We start from the raw sequence: 26,430 nt of genomic DNA on the forward strand, positions 1-26,430 counted from the left end.
CTCGGAACGAATGAGCGGCCGCTTACGAGCGGCTCTGAATCAGGCCCAGAGACTGCTTTATGCCGTTCTTTACCACTTTTACAAAGACGCTAATAAGAAGCTATTTTAACTACTTAAGTACCACAAACAGTTTTATTAGGGCTATTAGTACACATCACCATTGATTCCCTATGTTAGTGCATCTTTTGGGGTATAGACTGATTTCCCCAATTTTGATAGTACTTTCCGCCTGTTCCACATTCGTCGCTTTCCGTTTTCGCCTGATTAGGATTGAATAGGGGAGAAAAGCGGGGGAAGCTCACATAACGTTTCCGCCTCTGAAACAGGTCGAAGGAGGCGAAAAGTCGGACAGGCGAAACTTTGCCTCTAATTGAATACAGGCCTAAGGCCCTGATTCAGAGCCGGACGCTCTGACTAGAGCGCTCGCTCTGAATCAGGGCCCACCTCCATAAATATGGAGCGTCCTCCTGGACGCTCGTATAGCTGTGGGTCATCCGCTCGCGAGTGGGTCTGAATCAGGGCCTGTCTGCAGGGCTGATACTAGCATTGGCATATAGGACCTGACCTGATTCAGATTTGTACACAATGCCAAAATTTACGCAAGTCAAATTGGGAAACTGCAGTGACAACAGCACCTCCGTATGTTATATGTAAAGAAACAATGCAAAAGTGTAACACATGCGTCTAGGTATGTAAGTACTACCGATTGCAGTAGCCTCTATAACTTGTTATCACCGGCAGTAGAAAGTGAAACCTGTTTTGTTAGCAGGACAAAGAAACCAGATCCAGGCTTCAGATTCCACATAGGGCACCTTACTTGAATTGAAGGATTATTGCTAAGAATCCAACACTCTGATTCAGAGTCATTTTCAAAGAATATATAATCTTTTAGAGTGAACATTGTTTGTCAATTCTTAGTGCAGAGTGGATTTTAAAAATAGTTTTTGGCAGATGTGGATTAGAAATTTAATTTTTTTAATTGATTATGGTAATTAATCATAAAGAAATTTTGCTTAGCCATATATGGCGAGAATCATTAGAGAAGAAATTTAGACTGTTGTTGTTGTGTTGTGTTCTTAATGATATGTATACGTGTCAAATGTGTGGTAATATGTCATTGTAAGTTTTATGACTTTATTAATAACTAGTACATATGTTAATTTAGATTTTTAGCACTTTATTGATTTCTGCACTCTTACTGGTGGTTTCATTATCACCATTTTTATATATTTACTGCATTATTTTATCCATGTCTCACTGGATTTAGACATTTGGACATGCCCCTCAGTACCCAGGCCCGTCAGAGGTCTTGCCAGCCCTACTAGCAGCTATAGCTCTCTGAAGTCAGGAAATCATAGACTATTACATTTGGGCCATTGGGCCTGATTCAGACCCACTCGCGAGCGGCTGTCCGCTCGCAAGTGGGTCGATGTTATGGACTGAGCATGCGCACGACGGAGGGAGCTCCGTCGTGCGCATGCGCCAGACGCGACGAGCGAAGGAAAGTCCTTCGCTCGTTGTGTCCGATCAAAGGGGGCGTGCTGTCAATGTTGATTGACAGCACGCCCCCTTTGGTGGGCGTGCCGGGGGCGTGCCTCCCTGACGGGGGCGTTCCCACGGGAATGCCTCCCGTCAGAAGCCGGCCCACTGACATCACTAGTGATGTCAGTGGGAGTGATTTTGGCTCTGACAGAGCCAAAATCACTCCGGAGCTTGCGGTTGAAAACCTCAACCGCAGGCTCCGGCTCGCAAATTCGATGGTCGCGATGGTCTCGACCATCGCGACCATCACAATGCACGCTCGTATAGCCTGTGGGTGGTGACCCACAGCTATACGAGCGTCCAGGAGGACGCTCCATCAAAATGGAGCCCGGCCCTCATTCAGAGCGTGCGCTCTGCTCAGAGCGTACGGCTCTGAATGAGGGCCATTGTCTCCTACTAATGACCTGAAATCAATCAGATTGGAATGTTCACAGCAACATTGAGAGTTATAGTAGATGAATAAACTGATTTTGTTGGAGGCAGTGACCTTTCCACTCATTTGATCTTGCTGCATGTAACAGAGACGAGGTATTATGCTGCACACACGGGACGATTTTCCTGAACGATATGAACGGTAACGATATCGTTCAACGATAAATCGTTCATATTGTTCATTTTTATGCAGTGAACGATCGACCATTAATCAACGATGTGCATTCCCGCATGAACGATAACGATATCTATGGTCGCCCGTACCTGCCGGCCAATTTGGACGATTTTGTCAAGATTTGCCTGTAAAGACATGACTTCACTGAAATATCTATCATAGATATATACCCAAAATTGTTTCCCCTGCGCTACAGAAAGTTGGAGGGAAATATATCAGCGATATCTTTGGTTGTGCAGGTTGTACCGTATGTATGCAGCATTAGATGTAAGCAGACATCCGAAGACATAATTAAACAGTGGAAAGAACCGGCTCCTCCAACCGCACAGGGTATGGCTTTGAGGCTTCTGATTGATGGATACAAGAAGATAGGAATGTCAAATACCTCTCTGTATGAAACAAATCTCTAACATCCAATTTGTTTTGTTTTTCATTGTTAGACACAGTGATCTGTATGCACTGAATGTGAAAAATTGTTACAGTCTTTGAGTGAAGGAAAGTTAATTGTACAATACAGTGTATTGACAACAGTGATTTTGTATAGATAAAAGATATTGGGCCTGATTCAGAGCCACTCGTAAGCGGCAGCTCGTTCGCTCCGAGCGATGTTTGGCCAACTACGTATGCGTACGGATCGTTATACGCATGCGCGAACCAGTCAGTGCGGCCGAAATTCATGTGCTCGCAAAATAGCGAATGCCTGATAATTTGAGTGACAGAATGAGGCGTATGTGGGTGGTAACAGGGGAAGGTGCTTGAAAACGGGGAGTGGAAATCAGAACGCAGGCGTGCTTAAAGGTCAAAACGGGCGTTTTATGGGTGTGCATAATTAAAACAGCAGCGTCATTGACCACGTCACTGGGTTATTTTATAGCCAGAACTGCTCGCAAAATTGTGGTAGCAAAAACCGACCACAAGAATAGCGAGCACTTCATACCCTGGTCGATGTACTCGATTAATCTAATAAATAGCGGACATGACATAGGATGCGAGCGGCCAGGGGGCGTAGTTTCCCAAAAAACGACCGCAAGTTTTGTTCGCTCGTTCAGACCTAGAGGCGTGAACAGACCGCAAACAGCGAACGGTTCATTTGAATAGCCACCCTTATTTTCTGGACGAGCGAGCGCTAATTGCGTCCGGCTCTGAATCAGGCCCATAGGGCCAAATGTAATAGCCCCTGAGTTGCGGAAATTGTTCAGGTTGGTTTTGCCTTTGAAAAGTTCTTGCTTTAAATCTTGCAGCTAAATTGATGAACTCTCTGCACTTGCCGCAACTCACAGGCATGGGCTAATTAATTTTGCCCGTAGCAAGGATAGGTATATAATACATTATTAACTGGATCTTTTTGTGGAATACAGACATGGACAATCATATAAGGTAAATATTTGCTTGGCTTGCTATGTCTCATGAGGTAATTTTATAACTAATTGATCAATAATACAGTAACAGTTATAATATTTAATGAACTGTTTAACTACAATCATTATTTTACTTTTGTTTATTTTTGTTTTTTAATGAAGACGCACATCTAGGGCAGGAGTAATCTGCCAACCCTATCAATTATCTGTGGTAGAAAGAAATATATGCCCTATGGCAGTGGTTCCCAAACTTTTTCAGTTCATGGCACCCTTAGGGTCTCCTTCATTTTTTCAAGGCATCCCTAAGCCAAATTACTTACCGCAGGGTACCTTTTTGACCCAAGTAGTTGGGTCAAAATTACGTTATTAGTATATAGGTCAGGACAGAAATACTTCTGTTACCCCCACCCCCCTCCCTATAGTTAGTATACAGACAGTGCCACTCATAGCTGTACAGTGCAGGGCCGGAGTTACCATTAGGGAACCTAGGCGGCCGCCTAGGGCCCGTCTGGTCCCGAGGGGCCCGTGGCCGGGCCCCCCCTTCCACGATATGTGGCCCTGGAGAGAATTTTCTACACTGTATTTGAACAACTGCGACTTGACATTTGACAGCAGCAGCACGGATCCATTTCCTGCCTGTTCCTCGTCTCAATCAGCTCCACCCCCATCACGTGATTTGTCACTACATTAACACCGAGTGCAGCGCAGCCAGTCTCCTCTCCCATGTCCCATCCTCTCTGCAGTGTAGCCAGCGTCCAGGTCCTCTCCCCGCAGTTTAGCCAGCGGCCAGCCCCCCTCCCGCAGCGTGCGCTGATCTAGCCCAGCTCCTCCAACCAACTCAAGCTCTTCCATAGCCTGTGCTGCTGTAGCCAGCCAGCACGGCGCTCCCTCCACCCGCAGTCACAATGACTGCACTGCCGCCAGCCTCATCCTCGATTGCAGCCCTCTCCCTTGGAGTGTTCCCAGCCCCCCCGCAGCCTACCCTGCGCTCGCCCTCCCCCCCTGCAGGCTAACCTGCTCTCAGCCCCCACGTAGTCATAGTGAGTGTCCCCCCCCCCCAGTGTGCATTGCAGCCTGAGCCAGCCTCCAATGCAGGATACTTCCACTCCCCCAACTGGTTTCACCTTTTGCCTATGAAGACATGACCCAGCACAGACAGAAAGAGGCTTTCTGGGTAAGTTTACTGTACCTGTGTCATACTTACTGTATGTGTGTATATGTACAGACTTTATTTTATATATATATATATATATATATGTTTTATTTTTTTTCGGTAGTCACTAGCTATTGTGTAGGCATTTCTTTTCTTTTCCCCCACCTTCTCTTGTATCACTCTGTTCTTCCCTTTTTCCTTCTTCCCCTTTTCATCACGTCTCCCTCTGTTTGTCCCCCTTTCCGCCTCCATTTCCCTCTGTACACCCCCCTTTTCTCCCAGCTCACTCTGTCCTTCCCCTTTCCTCTGATGTCCTGTCCGTCCGCCTTTCCTCTCATCTCGCCCTAATTTTCCTCTTTCCTCCTGTCTCCCTCTGTTTGTTCCTGTCCCATGTATATATAAATATATACATTACATAATGTGGTCTAGTAACACCTTCTGTAATAATTGTGCATATACTACAGTAGGTGTCACTGGAGCAATATACACGCATCATAGTACTGTTATATATATATTTATTATGATGTGTGTGTATCCTGCTCCAGCAAAGTCTACTATAATATATGCACAGGGAAGGGGGGCCCCAAACAGGTATCTTGCCTAGGGCCCCATGAGGTATAAATCCGGCTCTGGTACAGTGCCAGTGCCACTCATAGCTGTTTCCCCCCACACACCCCTCCCCATAGTCAGTATACAGTGCCAGTGCCGCTCATAGCTGTCCCCCCCCACCCCATGGTAAGTATACAGAGTGTGCCACTCATTGCTATCCCCCCCAGCTCCCTATAGAAGCTAACATTACTTACCTTTACTACAGAGCTCCTGTGCCGCAGCTGTTCCCTCAGCTCTTCGGATCCTCCAGCCGCAGTTTCAAAATAGGCAGCCCAGCCCACTGCCAGCTCCTGTCCAATCTGACCTCCACCCCCCGCACCGCCACGTCATGCCTCCGGCTCCAATAATGATGAGAGCAGCTTCCCTCCAGCTGCGTCCCCCTTATGTGACAGCGCCTTACTGCCACTCCACCTCCGCTCCGGCTCCGGATCCAAGCGCGCTGCAGATAGAGGGAAAAATGGCAGCAGCTTCCCTCCGGTGTCCGGCACCCTGGTAACAGCGCTGCGTGGTATATATTGAGAAAAAGTTCTACATATGATGCCATTGGGATTCATTTTACAGAAGCAGCAGATAATGTTCGCAGTAATGTGTGTGTGGTCAGAGATGGAAAGTGATCCTTCCATTGTGCTAAGCCTGTTTTCAATATATCGTATTGTAGTGGGGTGTGAAGAGAAGAGTAGAGCACAGATATTGCTTTTTGGGGAGGGTTCTTAGTCAATAACAGCAGATCTAATGTATTGTTACAATCATCGGGGGACAGCTACCTAGATACAGTAACAGCATAATGTTGAGCCTGTAGGTAAGATAGGGGATACCAGAGTATGTTCCTCAGCAGCTCGTGAGAACATCAAAGGCTTTCCCGTCAATTGTCAGCAAACTGTCAGCAAATTGTCAGCAAACTGTCTAAAGCTGGGTACACACGGTATGATCTGCACAACCAACGATATCACCGAACGATTTCCCTTGAACTTTTCTGTAGTGCAGGACCAACGATATTGGGTGTACACAATGTGATAGATATCTTTCAGTGAAGTCATCCTGCCACATCTCTTAACATGCAAATCGTGATGAAATTGTCCAAGTTGGCCTACATGTATGGGCGACCATAGATATCGTTATCGTCCATGCGGGAACGCGCATCGTTGGTCGGTCGTTTGCTGCATAAAAATGAACGATTTATAATTGAACGGTATCGTTATCGTTCATAAATATCATACTGTGTGTACGCACCTTACCAGGGCCAATAGTAGACCACAGAGTGAAAGGGTAACCTGTTTCCCCATGTTGGAAGCTTGGGTTGCGTATTAAGGGAAGGAATATTGATACATAGGGGTTTCCTGTATGGTGCATTTATGGCAGAGAATATCCCATTTTTTGCGAGTAGACATGAACAATGGATTAGATTGAGCAGCTATGGGAACCTCACTGTCATGTGTAGGTGGAGGAACGAGGTCAAAATACCTCTTTCAAGGAATCCAGACTCCAGTTAAGTGTTTGCATACATACTGTATCATTATCATGTAGCCAATCTTTCAAATAGCAAAGATGGACAGCATGACTGTAAGCTGTACCACCATTAGATTTGCTTTGTTGTCATTTCACAAGGCCTATTCAAGCCTTCTTACTATTCCAAATGAAGGTGCAAATCACCTTTTCTATCTCTAGGGTGTCACGCCGGGATAGAAGGATTGGGAGGATTTGAAGGGGATAAAGTATTCGCGTAAATAGAATAATTTTTACCAATTTGGCTCATTTTAAGTAGGATAAACTAAGATTCTGCCTCATTTCAGAGCCTCCTTTATTACTACGCAGGATAGAGGTCAGATTATATGTATATAAATAACTAAGGTTTTTTGGTATTTGTACACCCAAATATGTAATTGCTTTGCTTGCGCACACTGTTTTTCTCTAGTTCACGATGGTTGTGTGTAGCCTATATGAAGGTATAAGGGAGTGGATTTTGCAAAATCAGCCGAGAAACCCGAAACCAAACCATATTCACTTCATCAGAGGCCCAAGGATCCCTCCTCAGATCCAACACATATAATAAAACATTGGGCCTGATTCAGCAAGGATCGCAGTAGCAAAGACGTACGCTATCGGTTGATTAATTCGCATTGCGTATGCATATGCTTCGCAGTGCGCGTGCTCGAACTAGCAATTGCGATGGGAAATGCGTTTGCAGAGGCTACGCAGACCCGGAGCACATTGATTGACAGGAAGTGCCATTTGTGGGTGCTGACGGGGGGGGGGGGGGTCGGGTAAACGCAGACTTGCCAGTGCGTTGCAGCGCCGTTGCAGGGGCATGCATAAATTATCCACTGCAATACCATACGCAGCTTGAGGCCTCGTAGCGTGCACTGAAGTAAGCAAGAGTGAGGACTGACCTGCCATAACTGTGCGTATGAGTCCGCTGTTACTCGATGTTACCGATTATTTCACTATGTTGCCCAAGTATACGGATGTGAGTAAGGGGAAGTCGGCGTCCTTATGGTAAGCTGTGATTGCAATGCGATTGCAAACATTTGCATTTCACCGCTAATATTAGCAACTGCGGTGCCGCGTTCTAGCAGAATAGCGATCCTTGCTGAATCAGGCCCATTGTCTGCAAAAGTTGATGTCTTAATTTCCTCATTCCCAGTGTGGATACCCTGAAATTGTGATCAGTGCTGCAAAACTCTAAGCATGGAGTCCAGGGCTAAGGTGAAGAGTATGGGTGATAGGGGACAACCTTGTCTTTATTTTACTTTTGTAACATATTTTTGTGAATCATTATGTGATCATTACTTTCACACTATAGATTTAATTAACAAACATACTTTTTAAAAATCATTGACATCTACTTTCATATATACACCAGTACAGTTTACATGTTTGTGAATCATATCCATATTTATATCACATTATAGTATAGTTCTTGCAGGGGCCTAATTACAGAGGAGGGGGCCCGTGTTCACTCACCATCCGGGGCCCCCTCCTCTGTCTCCAGCGGACGTGGCGTACTGACAGGTTCAGTAGACTCTGGGCACTGGGAAAATGGCGCGGCAGCCAAAATTCCCTACTGCGCATGTGCAGAACGCTGCGGCCAATTTCCAGGCGTTCTGTGTAGCACCTCTCCAGCCGACGTGGGACTTCGGAGAGGTAAGTATTAGGAAGTATGGGTGCAGGGCAGGGCCGGACTGGCCATCGGGCACTTCTGGCATATGCCAGAAAGGCCGATGGCCTAAGGACCGGCTTGAGGAGGGGTGAAGGAAAAGAAGGAGAAGACCCCTGTCCTCCACCCAATGGCTCCGAAATCATTAAAATTTCACGGAGCCGGAAGGAGTGGAGGCGTGTATGGGCCGGCGCCGGCTGTGCTGGGCCGAAAAAAGACAGGGGCGTGCCACAAGGCCAGCCCTCTTGACTCGCGGCATGCCCCCTTGCATTTACCACGCCCCCCTCTACACGGAAGTGCAGGGCGGACTGCCAAGGCTGATATACAGCCCCTGTCTGTCCCTGGTGCAGGGTGTACGGTCTGGACCCCCCTGGACGTTGTGCCCCGCACATCCTGCACCCATACCATTATAGATACGCCCCTGATTACATGATTGCACTGTGATTTATTTGCATGTGTTGACTTATGAAATAGTAATCATTTAAAAAAAAAAAATCAATGCTGATTGTATGAATGTGTGCCTAATACTGCTGAGAAAGGGGTTTCTGTTTTGTATCAAATTTCCTTATAGCGATAAACATTTTCTTTGTTCTTTACCCAGTTCGATTTGTCAGCGACCAAGAATTCATTTCTATAGTATCTTCTACAATCCTATTTACATGTACATATTCAAAAGAGACTAATGACCGAAGACCATATCCTTGTAGAACAGTTCTGCTTGTTATATAGCATGGAAATTTTGCTAGGTCAAATGCAGAATTTTCACATTCCACCTTTATCTTTTGCCAAGATTTTCAGATTATCTGTACATGCAAAGTCTACAAATGTACGGTTTATATAACAAACTTTGGACAACACACTGCTGTGCAAAGAGGAGCCAGTGTAGGCTCCTACAGTGTTGACTATATTTGCAAATTCTAAATGGGTTACTTAGGGGGAAATGTAATGGAGTGATATTTTTGTGACGATTTCAAACTGAACTCAGTTCGCCGCAACTAGTTGTTTACTGTGTCCTCTAAACTTAATAACCAGTGATAGATGGTTAAAATTGCAAATCGCTATCGATGAGTGGCAAATTGCACCATGATTAAAAGGACAAAGTTGTTGCCGATTTGATGGGCAGTAGGCTCTAACCGGCAAGATGGCCGTCTGTCCGACTAGAAAATGATAAAGGGGTACATTAAACACATGTATTTGTTTGTCACTAATTAGGCTATTATTTGGTAGGGATGTGCGCCGACCCCCGTGTTTTGGTTTTGGATTCGGATCTGTATCTCTTTCAAGGTTTTGAATCTGGATTTGGTTTTGCAAACTACCCTCAAGTGCTTTGGTTTTGGTTTTGGATATGGATTTTTTAAATAAAAAATAGATAAAAAGTTTTAAAAACAGCTAAAACCATGTAGTTTATGCAAACCAAAACCCGAAATTCGGATTTAATATCCGAATTCCGAACCGCATATAGATCAGAACCGCGACCCGGATTTTCCCAGATTCACGAAATTCGGGTGGATTCGGATTTCTGGAGAACCGAACCACACATCTCTATTATTTGGTACATATGATGTATTGTTGGTAATATCATCTCTATGCTTTGTAGGAGAGAATATTAATATTACAAAGCAAATTCTATTTTTTTAAGATACTTTACTTTTAATTCAACATTTTGCCACGTAACCATGGGAAGTTATCATGAGCCCTGTGATATTAAGTGACATGTTGCATTACCAATCAGGAATTACATTTATAATCCTTTTATAGGGATTATATACGAAAACCTTTAAGTCTTTTTAAAATCTCAGCGGAAACTGAACTTCATAAACTCCCTGGTGTTTTTTGTTCTGCTCTTGCTGTTTAATTAAAGTTAACAATTTTTCATCACTGCAGATCTAAGAAAAACTGAGCCCAGACGACTGCGTAGGATTATGGAGCTAGTAGAACGCACAAATAAGAGGAAGACAGGAACAATGTAAGTCCAAGTTCAGTGGTGACAATTTCTATTGAATCCCCTGGGGTGGTGTCTAGCTCTGCAGCATATCCTTTTTGCATTAGTTTGTTCAATCGGTTCACCGAAAGGAGTATACCATGCTATTCCACCTCTTTTTGTTTTTTTATTCAATCTGCTTTGATGTTTGAAACATGTGTGACAGACAGAATCAAGCTGCTTATGATAACCGAATACCACAAGCCAAGTAATAAATTTAATTGACTGTACTATAATGCACTGAAGTTATGAGTAGTCAACTTAGCCAAGCTGTTAACTTGTTCAACTGAGTTAATGATGCTTTGCAACAGTGACAGTCTTCCTTTGCCAATGCTGACACTACCGTGGAAGGTAAAGCTGAGTAGATTGATAAAGTGAAATATTAAAGCAATGATATTCGCCACAAGCCACATTTATCCCTTGATGATTGTGGTTTTAACATTTCTATGAGATAATGTTGTTTGTGGGAAGTTTGGTGTTTTAGTTTAGTGTTTTGTTTGCTACCTTATCATTACTGTGAATGATTTAGTGCATTCTATGGCTGCTACTCAGGAACCATCAACCTCCTAAAGGGAAAATATATCTACAAGTTAAACAAATGCAATACAGGTTGAGTCTCCCATATCCAAAATGCTTGGGACCAGGGGTATTTTGGATATCGGAATATTCCGTATTTTGGAATAATTGCATATTATAATGAAATGTCTTGGAAATGGGACCCAAATATACACACAGAATGCATTTATGTGTTATATACACCTTATACACACAGCCTGCAGGTCATTTTAGACAATATTTTTTATAATTTTGTGCATCAAAAAAAGTTTGTGTACATACATGAAATTCATTTATGTTTCATATACACCTTATACGCACAGCCTGAAGGTTATTTTATACAATCTTTTTAATAATTTGTGCCTTAGACAAAGTTTATGTACATTAAACCATCAAAAATCAAAGGTTTCATTATCTCAGTCATGCTGAAAATATTCCGTATTTCGGAATATTCCGTATTTCGGAATATTTGGATATGGGAGACTCAACCTGTATATGTTGAAATGTTAAGTGTAGCTGTCACCTCAGTGTTCAGGTGACAGTGCCACTTTTTGGGCTGATCACATTCCAATGTCAGTATGTATTTATGCAGCGGACACACACAAATTATACCTTTTGTACAAGACTTTGAAATCGCCTCCCCCCCACCCCGTCACAGCCGCTGACACTGTAATGTAGCAATTCGCATGCAGACAGGCTATAGATAGACGAAGGCAGCAGCTGATGGTCTGACATTGAGCTCTCCACCAGTGTATGGTGGCTTCTCAGATGCCGGGAAAGGGTACCATGTATTGGGTGGCTAAGTGGGGTTGATATGTTGTGGACAATGGAGGAGGTGCCCCTTCAGAGCTGGAGCCCGGCGGCAGGCGCCTCCATTGTCTGCCATAGTTCTGACTCTGCATTAGTGTGCTTATAGTGTGCTTAGTTCTCCTCAAGCAGTCTACCAAAATTATATTAAAGGTATGGCAGGTCTCAGCAAAATTGCACACAGCAGCCTAATGACAACCCCTACTCCTCAATGAACATATAAAGTAACCATTACAGGATTGATCTACGCTCAGTGTTCATTCTGTGAGTGGGGTTTGCTCCTTTTTGTGGTATCGGTTATACCCGAAACTTGGGATATACTTACCTAACCTCAGATAAACTCGACTCTAGGGGTCATATTTCGGTCAATTTACATTACACTATGTAGACAAAAGTGATTGCACACTATTGTGGTGGTTTTGACTAGAACACTTCGTAGGGAGGCCCATGCACTTGCAGTTCTATGGAAACAACAAATGTTTTTATCAGGACGACAATACCACCTGTCATGTTTCCAGGGCGACGCTGGACTGGTATACAGAAAATTTGGTAACCTGCATGGACTGGCCAGCTCAAAATCCAGATCTTAACCACATTGAGAACCTCTGGGACAAATTGGAGCAAAGGGTACTTTCTAGGTCAACTCAACCTTCTTCAGTGTCACAGTTGGTCACTGTACTTAAGGCAGAATGGCAAAACATACCGCCTGCTGCTGTCCAGGAACTTGTGGATAGTTTGCCATGAAGGGTGTCTGCAGTTATCACTGCAGTACTGACGTTAATAAAAATCTTGTTGACCTATTTGCTGTCAGTGTCCAATTAATTTTGTCTATATAGTGTATAAGTATTGTTTAATGTTTTTTCCATCATACACACCATGACGAGAAACAAGAACACTACATCACATGTAGGATACATAAGAAGACCTATGATGGGCTTACATCTAACATAAGGGACGTATATATGTCTGATTCCAATCGACCCAAAATGGGCAAAAATGTGCTTTTTTTAATTGAAATTACAAGAAAGTAAACTAACAGCAAATTCTTGTTTTTTTTCTAACCACCAAGAAATACTTTGTGGTTCTTGCTTCAGGATTAATCCACCTTTCCAAAACTGCAAACAGGCAAATTCTACACATAGGTTTTCATAATATAAATCTGCAATTGAAAATGATAATGCATTTTTTATGTGTTTAAATGAAATGCATAAAAAATATACAACTATGGTAGCCCAACAAGGCGTACTATTTTAAAAAGTTGACAATCTACTGCATTAAATGTGTTTATTGAGGTCAGGATGGAGGAGATCTGTGTACTAGAACCCCCTCCCATCTACGGACTTCTTAACATTTTCTGTGGTATTTGGTGTTTTTGGCAGAAAATAGCTCCTAAGGAGACTCCCCTCTGTTAGAAAAGTGTGCCCTAGTGTTTAGTAGCCAAGATCAGGCATGTTAAGTGCAATCGCCTATCCGCCGGCTCTACTAATATTTCTGCAGTGTACAGTGCATCCGGAAAGTATTTACAAACGCTTCACTTTTTCCACATTTTGTTATGTTACAGCCTTATCCCAAAATGGAATAAATTCATTTTTGTCCTCAAAATTCTACACACAATACCCCATAATGACAACGTTACAAATTTAGTTAAAAAAAAACCCCACTAAGAAATCACATGTACATAAGTATTCACGGCCTTTGCCATGAAGCTCAAAATTGAGCTCAGATGCATCCTGTTTCCACTGACCATCCTTGAGATGTTCCTACAGCTTAATTGGAGTCCACCTGTGGTAAATTCAGTTGATTGGACATGATTTTGAAAGGCATACACCTCTATATAAGGTCCCACACTTGACAGTGCATGTCAGAGCACAAACCAAGCATGAAGTCCAAGGAATTGCCTGAAAACTTCAGAGACAGGATTGTTTTGAGGCACAAATGTGCTATCCCTTGTATTGGGCTATATTATATTCAATACATTTTAATACGCCATGGTAAAGAAATAAAGACACTTGTCCCATGTTTTGCTAAGGCCTAAGGAAGTGGCAGGCACCCGTAGCACTCCAGATACTGTGGCAGGGTCTGTTGGGATCTGTCGTTCCACAGCAACTGGAGTGCTACAGGTTGCCTACTCCTGACCTAATGGATTTATCCCTTTCTACTATGCTAGATAGTATACATGTTTTCCTCAGAGATTACCTTTATCCATGTGACAAGTCCTATAGTTAATGAGTAAAGACTTTGAAAAGCCTTTGCCAAGAAAAGTAGAAAGCTAAAACAATAAAGCCCACACAAGAAAAGTTTAGTGGCTCCAGAGAATAGCATGCTAATGAGGCTGTTTAATCAGCATGTTAATCAACCAGGCTAGTATGCCAAACAGCCCGGCAGTATGATATCCCATTGCTCAGTGTCAGCACTCTTGAGACCATGGAGCTTCAGACTGGTGACGGTGGAACAAAATGCTGCTTGGCAAGATAATTCCATTAACACATTGGCATGCTATCTTTTTGTTCCTTAAATTGGGCATATCGGAGGTAAGGAGGCTTCAGGTGCAGGCTTTGAACAGCTGTTTGACTATACCTGTAAACATGCATTCGCTCAAAATAATTTTAAGCATTTAAGCTTCTTCCTAAATGTGAATGAAACAAAATAGTTTACACACATTTTTGAGACACAGAAAAATTCTGCACTTGAGAATTCAATATTTGACAATGTCTAGATAATTTCACATTTTACCAAAGTTTTTTTTTAACATTCTTGAATAATTTTAATGTTGTTAATAATGGTATTGGTCATTAAGCTCACAGAAAGCCTGAATCTGTCCAGTCTTCTTCAACGTTGAAAAAGGACATTCTATTACTGATAATTGCAGCATTTATAAGCTATTATATCAGCTCTCAGCTACAGGTGACTGAGGGGCAGGTGATAAAGAGGATATGAGCATATCCTAAAATAAACAGCTGAATACAGGAGACACAACACTAATTCAGTTGCTGGTTAACTTTATAGCTATTGCTTGGTCAGCCTGCAATGACGATATGGCGACTTTCTGTTCTCTGTGCTATCCTAAAATCCTTCCACAGATTTGCTGACTAGATTATAGACATTCCATTAATGCTGTGTAGTTTTATGACGTGATACATTGAGATGGCAAGTGCTGTATTGATTTTAAAGTAAAATAAAAAATAAAAATAAAAAAGAGAAATAAGATTTATCTGCTTTAACTATATAAATAAAATTCTACAAGCATCTAGAATTTGTTTCTCAAAGTTCATGTTTGGCCAACATGACGGAGGGTGAAGTAAGGTCATAAGAGGAGCTTTTTATCGTCAGGCTGAGCAGCACAGTTTTGTCTTTCAAGTAGAGTCATTATTTTTTTCTCTTCTTTCGAGGCAGACAGCACAGTGTGAGTCTTGCATTACTTCACGGGATGTTTTGCAGCCCTCAGTAGCCAGCAGATTGATGTGGTTTATGACATCAGCTCACTGTGTCCCACTGTCCCAGTGTCCACAAAAGAAAGATGTGTTTTCTCATATGAGAGTAAGTCATTTAGTACTTTCCATTTACAGTGATTTCAAAGATGACAGACAGTTCTTACTTTGCATTTCTGTGTCATGTGTTTGATGTTCTACAATATTCACTATATCGTATATCATCCATTTGAGTCTGTGGTTATATGTAAATAATATTCTTACAATTTACGTTATGTTGATTTGCAATCCATAACAACTGAATAACAATAAACTATGTTGAATTTAAATCTTAATTGTACATTAATTAACCACTAAAATATGGGAAGGAATATTTGTCTTTGGGCGCAGTCATTAAAGACCAATACAAAATTTAATTTTAGTGGGAACATAATGGTACCAAATTGTAGAAGTTGCCAACAGAATAACTCAAAGATGTTTATTTTTATTTTAAGATTTACTATATGACTTTTAAGTTATTTCTTTAAGCAGGTTCCTACTCAAAATTAATTTCCCATTGTTGTACAATGACTTTACATTAGGAAGGGTAAGAGGTCAGGAAAATACTGGTAACTGATTTCTATCACCAGAGATTTACACACCCCCTAAAAACCTGTGAATGTTGCTTTTTATTTGCCTATTTTTATATAATTTATGTCTGCAGAGAAACCAATCCAAAATATTTTTAATCAAGTATTATAATTTTATTAATCTATACAAATAAAGTATCTGTTTACTGACACAAAATTGTGTTGTTTTTTTTTTAGCTAAAATCTCTTTTTTACATGTTGACCACATCAAAGCTGTCAATTTAAGGAACCACTAATCCACAAAATTAAAAAAGTTAAACTATGGCCTATGAAAGTAAAATACTCTGTAGCCAGTGACGTAACTATAAATTTTGCTCCCCCTGGCAAAAAAAATTCTGGCACGCTCACCCCAAAAAAACAAAGACTACGTTTTTCTGCGCATGCCTCTTATAACAGATTATACCACACCATAATGCCCCCTATAACACATTATGCCACACCATAATTCCCCTTACAACACATGCCACACAGAAATGCCCCTTACACATTATGCCACACTAATACCCCAAAATGCACATTGTACCACACGGTAATGCCCATTACATCCCACCCTGAAAGATCCACCTCACCAACCCTCCTCTCTGTTCCTGCCAGTCTGTCACCTCAGCTCAAGACAGGGTGCACAGTTTCTATATCCATGTAGAACCAGATTATTGGGAATATAGCTTATAACCTGTAAAATCTGCATGTATCAAGTTAGTGCCCCTTATGCAGTGTCCCCTGTAGTAGTGTCCCTTATGAAGTGCCCCCTGTAGTAGTGCCTATTATCCAGTGCCCCCAAGTAGTAGTGCCCATTTATGCAGGGACCCCTGTAGTAGTGGCCCTTATGCAAGGCCCCTTGTAGTAGTGCCCCTTATGCAAGGCCCCCTGTAGTAGTGCCCCTTATGCAATGCTCCCTGTAGTAGTGCCCATTATGCAGTGCCCCTGTAGTTGTGCCCATATGCAGTGCCCCCTCTAGTTATGGCACCTTATGCAGTGCCCTTTGTAGTTGTGGTCCCTTATGCAGTGCCCTCTGTTGTGCCCCTTAAAGTAGTGCCCCCTGTTGTGCCCCTTAAAGTAGTGCCCCCCCAGTATTTACCTGTGCACACTAGGCATCGCTGACTCCATGCGGTTGCTGTCCGTGCTGCTGCTGCCGCACTGACCGGATCTAACTTGATCCAGGAGGCACGGCCGTGCAGGTACCTCACAACGCGGGTGATGTAATGACATCACCTGCGCCCTGCATTACTGGGAGCGCTAGCCTCTGAAGTGACTAGAGGCTTCCTTAACCTCTGATCACTTCAGAGGCCAGCGTTCACAGTTGCAGTGACGTAGCAACAGCCCGGGGCACCCCCAAGCCACCACGGGGTCTGCGGGGCCATTGTTACACCACTGACTGTAGCTTTGTTAAAAGTAAAGTTTTAACTCCCCATTCCACTGAAGTCCTTCCCACTTATTTAGGACAGCGACCTTATGGGGTTCAGATACAGGTTGGGAAGCTGAGACTAGCAGTCATTTGAGCTGCTGTGACATCACCAACCCTGTTCCTATGTATGAATTAATCAATACAGTGAATTTTTGTAGAATATGTTTGTAGGTCTGTCATTGTCTGCATGCTCAATTAGAGAGAGAGTCTACCTCCTAATATGGCAAACTGCTACAGGAGTGACAACATGATGGAAATATTGAAGTATAAACACTTCAATTTCATTGGTATCATGTAAATAGACAAAGAACACTACTTACTCATTTTTATTCATGTCTAATGACTTACTATACATTACTTCCATCAATGAGAAAACAGCAAGTGTCTCAAGTCATCCAACAGCTCAGAGACCTTGAAACATAATGTGCACTGTGATAGATCATTACAACACCTAAAGACCGAACACGTGCATTCCACCATCAGGCCGCCTGCAGGCAAAATAAAATTCAGCTCGCTTTTGTCACTTACACATTGATGCTGTACAGAAGTACCATTAGGCACATCTGACAACACTATAACATAATAGCAAAGACAATGTGACTGAATTATAGAAACATAGAATATGACGGCAGATAAGAACCACTTGGCCCATCTAGTCTGCCCCATATTTAAACATAGTCTTACCTCAACCCTTATTGATCCTTACTTCTTCTGAAGGATATCCTTATGTCTATCTCATGCATGTTTAATTTGCTGAGGCTATTCCACTTGTCCACTACCCTTTCTGTGAAGTAATTTTTCCTCAAATTTCCCCTGAACCTACGACCCTCCAGTTTTAGAACATGTCCTCTTGTTCTAATACTTCTCTTTCTTTAAAGAATGTCTCCTTCCTTTACCTTGTTAAAACCCTTTATATATTTGAACGTTTCTTTCATGTCCCCCCTATCCCTTCTCTCTTCAAACCTATACATATTAAGATCTTTTAGTCTTTCCTGGTACGTTTTGTGGTGTAGACCTTGCAACATTTTAGTTGCCCTTCTTTGTACAGTCTCTAATGTATTAATATCCTTCTGGAGATATGGTCTCCAGAACTGAACACAGTATTCGAGATGAGGACCTACCAATGACCTATACAGTGGTATTATCACTTCTTTCTTTCTGCTACTGATTCCTCTCCCTATGCAACCAAGCATCTGACTTGCCTTCCTCATTGCTTTGTTACAATGTTTGCTTGCCTTTATGTCACCTGAAATAGTGACTCCTAGATCCCTTTCCTCTTCAGTAGTTTCCAGTATAGTGCCATTAATACTATATTTAGCCTTTGGATTTTTGAGACCCAAGTACATGATCTTGCATTTTTTGGCATTAAACTGTAGTTGCCACATTCTTGACCATTCCTCTAGTCTACCTAGATCATCAATCATTTGTTTTACCCCTCCTGGTGTGTCTACCCTGTTGCATACCTTTGTGTCATCTGCAAAAAGGCATAGTTTCCCTTCAATACCATTTGCAATGTCACAAATAAAGATATTAAAAAGCACTGGTCCAAGTACAGACCCCTGAAGTACTCCACTGGTAACATTTCCCTCTTGAGATTGCACTCCGTTTACTACAACTCTCTGTTTCCTATCCTGCAGCCATGATCTTATTCATTCAACTATCTTTGTATCCAATCCCATGCTTTCCAGTTTATTTAACAGTCTGTGATGTGGAACAGTGTCAAAAGCCTTACTAAAGTCTAGATAAGCTATATCTATGGCCCCTCCCTTTATCTATTTCCTTAGTCACCCAGTCAACAAAGGCAATAACATTTGTTTGACATGATCTCCCCCCAGTAACTCCATGCTGTTTGGGATCCTGCAAATTATTGGATTTGAGATAATCTATGACTCTTTTAAGAGTGTTTCCATCAATTTCCCTACTACTGATGTAAGGCTCACTGGTCGGTAGTTGCTTGCCTCTTCCTTGCTTCCACTTTTGTGCAGTGGACCTCATCAGTGAAGCATGGTGGTGGTAGTGTCATGGCGTGGGCATGTATGGCTGGTTCCCTTGTATTTATTGATGATGTGACTGCTGACAAAAGCAGCAGAATTAATTCTGAAGTGTTTCGGGCAATATTATATGCTCATATTCAGTCAAATGCTTCAGAACTCATTGGACGGCGCTTCACAGTGCAGATGGACAGTGACCCGAAGCATACTGCAAAAGCAACCAAAGAGTTTTTTAAGGCTAAAAAGTGGAATGTTATGCAATGGCCAAGTCAATCTCCTCACCTGAATTCGATTGAGCATGCATTTCACTTGATGAAGACAAAACTGAAGGGAAAATGCCCCAAGAACAAGCAGGAACTGAAGATATTTGCAGTAGAGGCCTGGCAGAGCATCACCAGGGATGAAACCCAGCGTCTGGTGATGTCTATGCATTCCAGACTTCAGGCTGTAATTGCCTGCAAAGGATTTGCAACAAAGTATTAGAAAGTGAAAGTTAGATTTAGGATTGTTTAGTTTGTCCCATTACTTTTGGCCCCTTAAAAAGTGGGAGGCACATATAGAAACCGTTGTGATTCCTACACCGTTCACCTGATTTGTATGTAATTACCCTCAAATTAAATCTGAAAGTCTGCAGTTAAAGCACATCTTGTTTGTTTCATTTCAAAGCCACTGTGGTGGTGAATAGAGGCCAAAATCTGAAAATTCTGTCAATGTCCCAATATTTATGCACCTGACTATGTGTATGTATATATATATATATATATATATATATATATATATATATTGTGACACAGTCAGATTAGGGGTCCCTCTCCTGGATAGAGGACTCCTTCCTTACACACACACAGCAGCCGGGAAACAGTACGCCAGACTGGATTCGAGTACAAGCTGGTCGGCGCCAGTCTTTATTGTGCAAAACAGAAATAAAGTAAAGAAAACATAAACATAAATCCTAGCCCTGTCGGGGCACTAACTTCACAGGTAGTTCCCTCACTATCAGAACCTGGCAGGGCCTAATGCCCTCACCAGCAACCAAGGCACAGCACTCACAGTTAGGTTTTCACAGTGTCTCTGAGCAAACTCCCTGTCTGCTCTCCCAGGTGAGACACTCAGCCCTAAACACACTAGGCTTATATTGGCCACTCTCAGGTGGGAACCCAATCAAGCCTGTTACCAGGCTGCGAGAACCAAAACCTGGACTGGCCGTGGGTGGAGCCCTCCCTCTCCTCTCACCCACAACCCCCAGGTCCCAAACCGGCTTTTCCAAAAGCCGAAACTCAAGCCTGGTATACTGCAGACTTTCTCCTGGGGGTTTAAAACACAAAAGACAGGAATCTGGGACAAATGTACCTGCCACAGACCACTTTACCAATGATCCTATCACATATCCCCCCCTTTGTTTCGACCTGTGGGGCGGAACAACTGAAGTCCCCAAACAATGAATGCATGACAACGCGTCAGCATTGGCCAGCTGGCTTCCTGGCCTGTGTTCCACTGAAAATTTAAAAGTTTGTAACGCCAAGAACCATCTTGTAATTCTCGCATTACTGTCCTTATTTTCAGACATCCACTTCAGAGGGGCATGGACAGTGATCAATTTGAACTTTCTTCCGACCAAGTAGTACCTGAGAGCCTCTAATGCCCACTTTATGGCCAACGCCTCCTTCTCCACTGTGGCATAGTTTCTCTCATGTACATTCAACTTTCTGCTAAGATAGAAAATAGGGTGTTCCTCACCCTCCTTGTTCTGGGACAGGACTGCTCCTATACCTACTTCTGATGCATCGGTTTGTACTATGAATTCCCTTTCAAAATTAGGAGTCATCAGGACTGGTTGGGAACACAATGCTACTTTCAACTCCTGAAAAGCTTTCTCTGCCTCAGGACTCCATTCTACCATGACTTTTTGTTTGCCTTTGGTCAGGTCAGTCAGTGGGACTGCCATGGTGGCAAAGTTGGGTATAAACCTCCTGTAGTACCCCGTAATTCCCAAGAAGGCTCTCACCTGCTTCTTATTCAGAGGCCGTGGCCAGTTTTGTATGGCATCAACTTTATTGAGCTGAGGCTTTATCAGGCCTCTGCCAATGGTGTATCCCAGATATTTTACTTCCTCCATGCCTAGACAACACTTTTTTGGGTTGGCTGTCAAACCTGCCTTATAGATGGAGTCCAACACTGCTTGTACCCTGGGTAAGTGAGACTGCCAATCAGGACTATGAACGACCACGTCATCCAGATAAGCAGCCGCATACCGTCTATGGGGCCTTAGAATCCTGTCCATCATTCTTTGGAAGGTAGCAGGTGCCCCATGTAGCCCGAAGGGCAACATCTTGTACTGAAACAAGCACTCTGGCGCTGAAAAAGCTGTCTTTTGTTTGGCGCTCTCGGTTAACGGTACTTGCCAATACCCTTTGGTTAGGTCAAGAGTGGTTAAATACCTTGCCGTCCCTAGTCTCTCAATCAGTTCATCCACTCTTGGCATCGGGTAGACATCGAATTTTGAAACACTGTTCAACTTTCGGAAGTCATTGCAGAAACGCACTCTCCCATCGGGCTTTGGAATCAACACAATGGGACTTGACCATTCACTATGTGATTCTTCAATAACCCCTAACTCTAGCATATTTTTAATTTCTTTCGACACCGATTCTCTTTGTGCTTCTGGTAACCTATAGGGCTTTAGATTAACTTTAACCCCTGGGTCAGTGATGATGTCATGTTTAATGACCGAGGTTTTCCCAGGTACGTCAGAGAACAGCACCCTATTTCTAATCAGAAAGTCCTTGACCTCTTGTTGTTGAATTGCCGACAGGGTTTTTGGCACTGTCACTTTGGGAACTAAGGGCCCTGGACTTACTGGAGGGTCTCGGACGGCCGACAGTACCGTTCTATCTTTCCAGGGCTTTAAAAGATTTATATGGTATATCTGTTCCGGCTTTCTTTTCCCCGGCTGGTAAACTTTGTAATTGACCTGCCCCACTCTTTCTAAGATTTCAAAGGGCCCTTGCCATTTAGCCAAAAGTTTATTTTCCACAGTGGGAACCAATACTAACACTCTGTCCCCAGGAGCAAAGCTGCGTAACCGAGCATTGCGGTTGTATACCCTCTGCTGTGCCTGTTGAGCCTGTTCCAGGTGCTCTCTCACTATCGGCACTACCGCAGCAATTCTCTCCTGCATTTGAGAAACATACTCAATCACCGTTTTGTAAGGACTAGACTGCCCCTCCCATGTCTCTTTGGCAATGTCTAGTAACCCCCTTGGGTGTCTCCCATACAACAAGTCGAAGGGTGAAAACCCGGTGGAGGACTGGGGAACTTCTCTTATGGCCAACAATAAATACGGCAATAAGTAGTCCCAATCCCTACCATCCTTGTCGACCACTTTCCTAAGAATGTGTTTTAACGTCTTGTTAAACCTCTCGACCAGCCCATCGGTTTGGGGGTGATAAACCGAAGTTCTTAACTGTTCGATTTTGAACAGGCGGCATAACTCTTTCATGACTTTGGACATAAATGGTGTACCCTGGTCAGTTAGTATCTCCTTAGGTATACCCAGCCTGCTAAAGACATGAACTAGCTCTCTGGCAATGGTCTTGGTTGACGTATTGCGCAATGGGATCGCTTCCGGGTACCTGGTAGCGTAATCCATTATGACCAGAATATACTGGTGTCCCCTGGCAGACTTCATTAAGGGTCCAACCAAATCCATCGCTATTCTTTCAAACGGCACCTCTATGATAGGCAATGGAACTACTGGACCCTTAAAATGTGGCCTGGGAGCATGATACTGACACTCAGGGCAGGATGCACAAAAGTCAGATACCTCTTTATGACCAGAAAAACCTCTGCATTATTCGCTCAGTGGTTTTCTCTACCCCTAGATGGCCTGCCGTTATATGACCATGGGCCAGATCCAACACTGTTCTTCTGTAGGCTTTGGGAACTATTAGTTGTTCCACAACATCTTCCCTCTTCTTAGTCACCTGATATAACAAATCCTGACACATTGCCATGTGGGGATAGGACAAAGGACTATCAGGGTCTACGGGTTTACCATCAACTACTTTTACATTCTCCCTGGCTTTTACCAAAGTAGGGTCATTCAACTGCTCCACGGCAAAGACCTCTCTTCTGACCTCTAAATCAGGCAGACGATCACCTGGCCCAACAACACTTCCCACCTCAATGGGAGGCACATCAGTTGGCGGGCCACCATCACATTCCGCATTCTCTAGTTCGCCAACCATAGTAGAAAAAGGGAATAACTCTGACTCAGAAGAAACTCCCTCCTCCACTACATCGACAACCTTCTCAAATGGATCGGCTTTCCCACAACTTCCAGAAGTGAGCAAAGTCTCTCCCCAATATTGCATCGTACACCAGACCATGCACCAAACCCACAGAAACTATAGCAGAGCCACATGGTGTCTCGATGTTCACCTCGGCCGTAACATAATATCGAGTATCCCCATGTATGCAGGTCACACCAACAGTTTTCCCTGTATGCCTCAAGGGGTTCACCAGCTCAGCTTTTATAAGTGTCACCAGACTTGCCCACTGCTCCTTGGGCCAACTCTCCCTTTCGGCCGTTCTTTCAAATGCGGTGAGATAGGCCTCCACATCATCGCCCGAAGTCATCTTCTGGAGGAAGTGACTGGCTCGTACGGAGTGAGTGGTGGTGGGAGGACCAGTACCAACATCTCTGGGCCGGGCAATCAGGTGCTGTACCACCTCTTTTATGGCCTGGCTGTTTTCCGCTAAGGCCCTGGGGGTTTCCTCGATGGCAACCTGTTGTTGCCCCTGGGCGGTCTCCAAGGCCAACAGTTGCAGCCTGGTGGATTCCTGCTGAGCCCTGGTAGATTCCTGCTGAGCCCTGGTAGATTCCTGCTGAGCTTTGTTCGTCTCCTGCTGAACTGCTGTAGCTTGGAGCAAGGCTTTAATAATGTCCTCCATTTTGTCCTGGGGTGTAGGTTGGAAGCTGAACCTTGCCTCTCTGAGCATTGGCTGACGCCTCCTCTATGGGACTCCAAGGACACAGTGTTATTTCCACACTCACAAATTGGGTGTCTGTCCCTTTAATTTTTAAACGGAAAGTTTTCCTCTCACTGTAACTTCAGTGTGTGTGGGTGCCCGCATTCTCCACCATGTTGTGACACAGCCAGATTAGGGGTCCCTCTCCTGGATAGAGGACTCCTTCCTTACACACACACAACAGCCGGGAAACAGTACGCCAGACTGGATTCGAGTACAAGCTGGTCGGCGCCAGTCTTTATTGTGCAAAACAGAAATAAAGTAAAGAAAACATAAACATAAATCCTAGCCCTGTCGGGGCACTAACTTCACAGGTAGTTCCCTCACTACCAGAACCTGGCAGGGCCTAATGCCCTCACCAGCAACCAAGGCACAGCACTCACAGTTAGGTTTTCACAGTGTCTCTGAGCAAACTTCCTGTCTGCTCTCCCAGGTGAGACACTCAGCCCTAAACACACTAGGCTTATATTGGCCACTCTCAGGTGGGAACCCAATCAAGCCTGTTACCAGGCTGCGAGAACCAAAACCTGGAGTGGCCGTGGGTGGAGCCCTCCCTCTCCTCTCACCCACAACCCCCAGGTCCCAAACCGGCTTTTCCAAAAGCCGAAACTCAAGCCTGGTATACTGCAGACTTTCTCCTGGGGGTTTAAAACACAAAAGACAGGAATCTGGGATAAATGTACCTGCCACAGACCACTTTACCAGTGATCCTATCACAATATATATAAATATACAAACACACACACACATATATATATGGTACAGTAAAATGCAGATAGCCAAATCGGTCAATAATCCAATTCTGATCATATCTGCCATGTAAAATATAATCAGAAACAGACAGAAATACTAAATATAAATAACAATGTAAATTCTATTAAATACAAACATTCATTGTCTTCCCCTATAAAAATCAGTTAGGACTATTAACAGTCCGAATGCAAATATAAATTTAGTGTGACTAGATGGCCGCGGTTTTATATAATATAGCAGCCACATTAATGATTTATGTACAGTGGGAGACTACAATTCCATTCCTGTTCTGTCTCTCTTAACCACCGATTCTTAACCAGGGGACTCTGTACCCCCCTGAGGGTACGAAAAGTTTAAGCTGGTGGTATGAGACATGTCACCCCACACGGTTTCATACACTGTCATTTTAATATATACAGTGTGTGTTTAATACGTGTTCCGTTCCATCAACAACATAAGAGTGTGTACTGCGTATTAGAGTTGATGTTTATCTTTCTGTGTTGTTTTGGTGTGAATAAAATAATGAAGTTATTAGTGTCATTTTAATTTGGGAATAGGGCAAGGATGTCTATCCTCCTGTATTCTGCCGGAGACTCGGATCAATGCAGTCTTCCGCTGCCCTGGGAGAGTAAGTAGAAATCTCGGACTACATTGCCCCTTTGCAAATCCATACTGTGCATGTGCGAGTCCTTATGTGACAGGGAGGGGGGATAGTGAGAAACAGTAGAGGATGGGCAGTGGCAGAACAAGCAAGGGGTGAGCCCAGGGGCAATAATATGCATTATGTATGGAATGGGGTGGATGGGTGATTTTTCATTTTTTATATATACGGAATTAGTTCTTTTTTTGGTAAATTGTTCATTAAGGTTGGGATGGATGCATTTTAACTTTTCTAATATTGGATTTAAGGATGGGACATAATCTCCTATGAGCCTTGTGTCCTATTTACTTAATTGTCAGCTTCAAAATTATCATACATAATAATAATTTACAAAGGGTACACAGGGGAGTAGCGAAGGTGGTTCCGGTGGAGCATGAGCTCCGGGCGCCAAAATGGACATGGGCGCTACTCAGTATGACACATCTGAGGTAAAGTCCTAAACTTAAATTATAAGGTATGAGATTAAACAACGTCACTGCTTTGCTATGTAAAGTAATGAGGTGTACCCAGGCATGACCACAAAGTGTTATTTGAAAGGTCTTTTAAAATATATTAGGAGACCTGAAATAATAATAATGGTGGTAGACAGAACATGGTTAGTAGTACTCACATTAATATAGGTGCAATGTACATTTGTGAAGTAGGAGCATAGCTGAGAATGGAGCTTCCCATAGGTGTTCCCACTCCAGTGACAGCTGCTTGGGGCAGTAATTGCAGTAATAAGCTGTGCACCCCATTGCAGATTTCATGTTCAGATATATTACGT

The 26,430-nt window shown here is 43.3% G+C and overlaps 1 long non-coding RNA gene across 4 annotated transcripts in view; it reads left to right on the forward strand.

Moving 5' to 3' along the window:
• LOC148518401 (uncharacterized) overlaps positions 1 to 26,430 on the forward strand; it is an 816,630-nt gene that overhangs the window by 466,047 nt on the left and 324,153 nt on the right. For all 4 annotated transcript variants that reach the window (XR_015878985.1, XR_015878982.1, XR_015878984.1 and 1 more), the window contains 2 exons: positions 10,308 to 10,389; positions 15,160 to 15,303. This is a non-coding gene — a long non-coding RNA (uncharacterized LOC148518401). The remainder of the gene's footprint in view (positions 1 to 10,307; positions 10,390 to 15,159; positions 15,304 to 26,430) is intronic.

The sequence above is a fragment of the Taudactylus pleione genome, unplaced genomic scaffold (assembly GCF_031769625.1).
Source record: "Taudactylus pleione unplaced genomic scaffold, aTauple2 ptg000201l, whole genome shotgun sequence".
Classification (NCBI taxonomy): domain Eukaryota; kingdom Metazoa; phylum Chordata; class Amphibia; order Anura; family Myobatrachidae; genus Taudactylus; species Taudactylus pleione.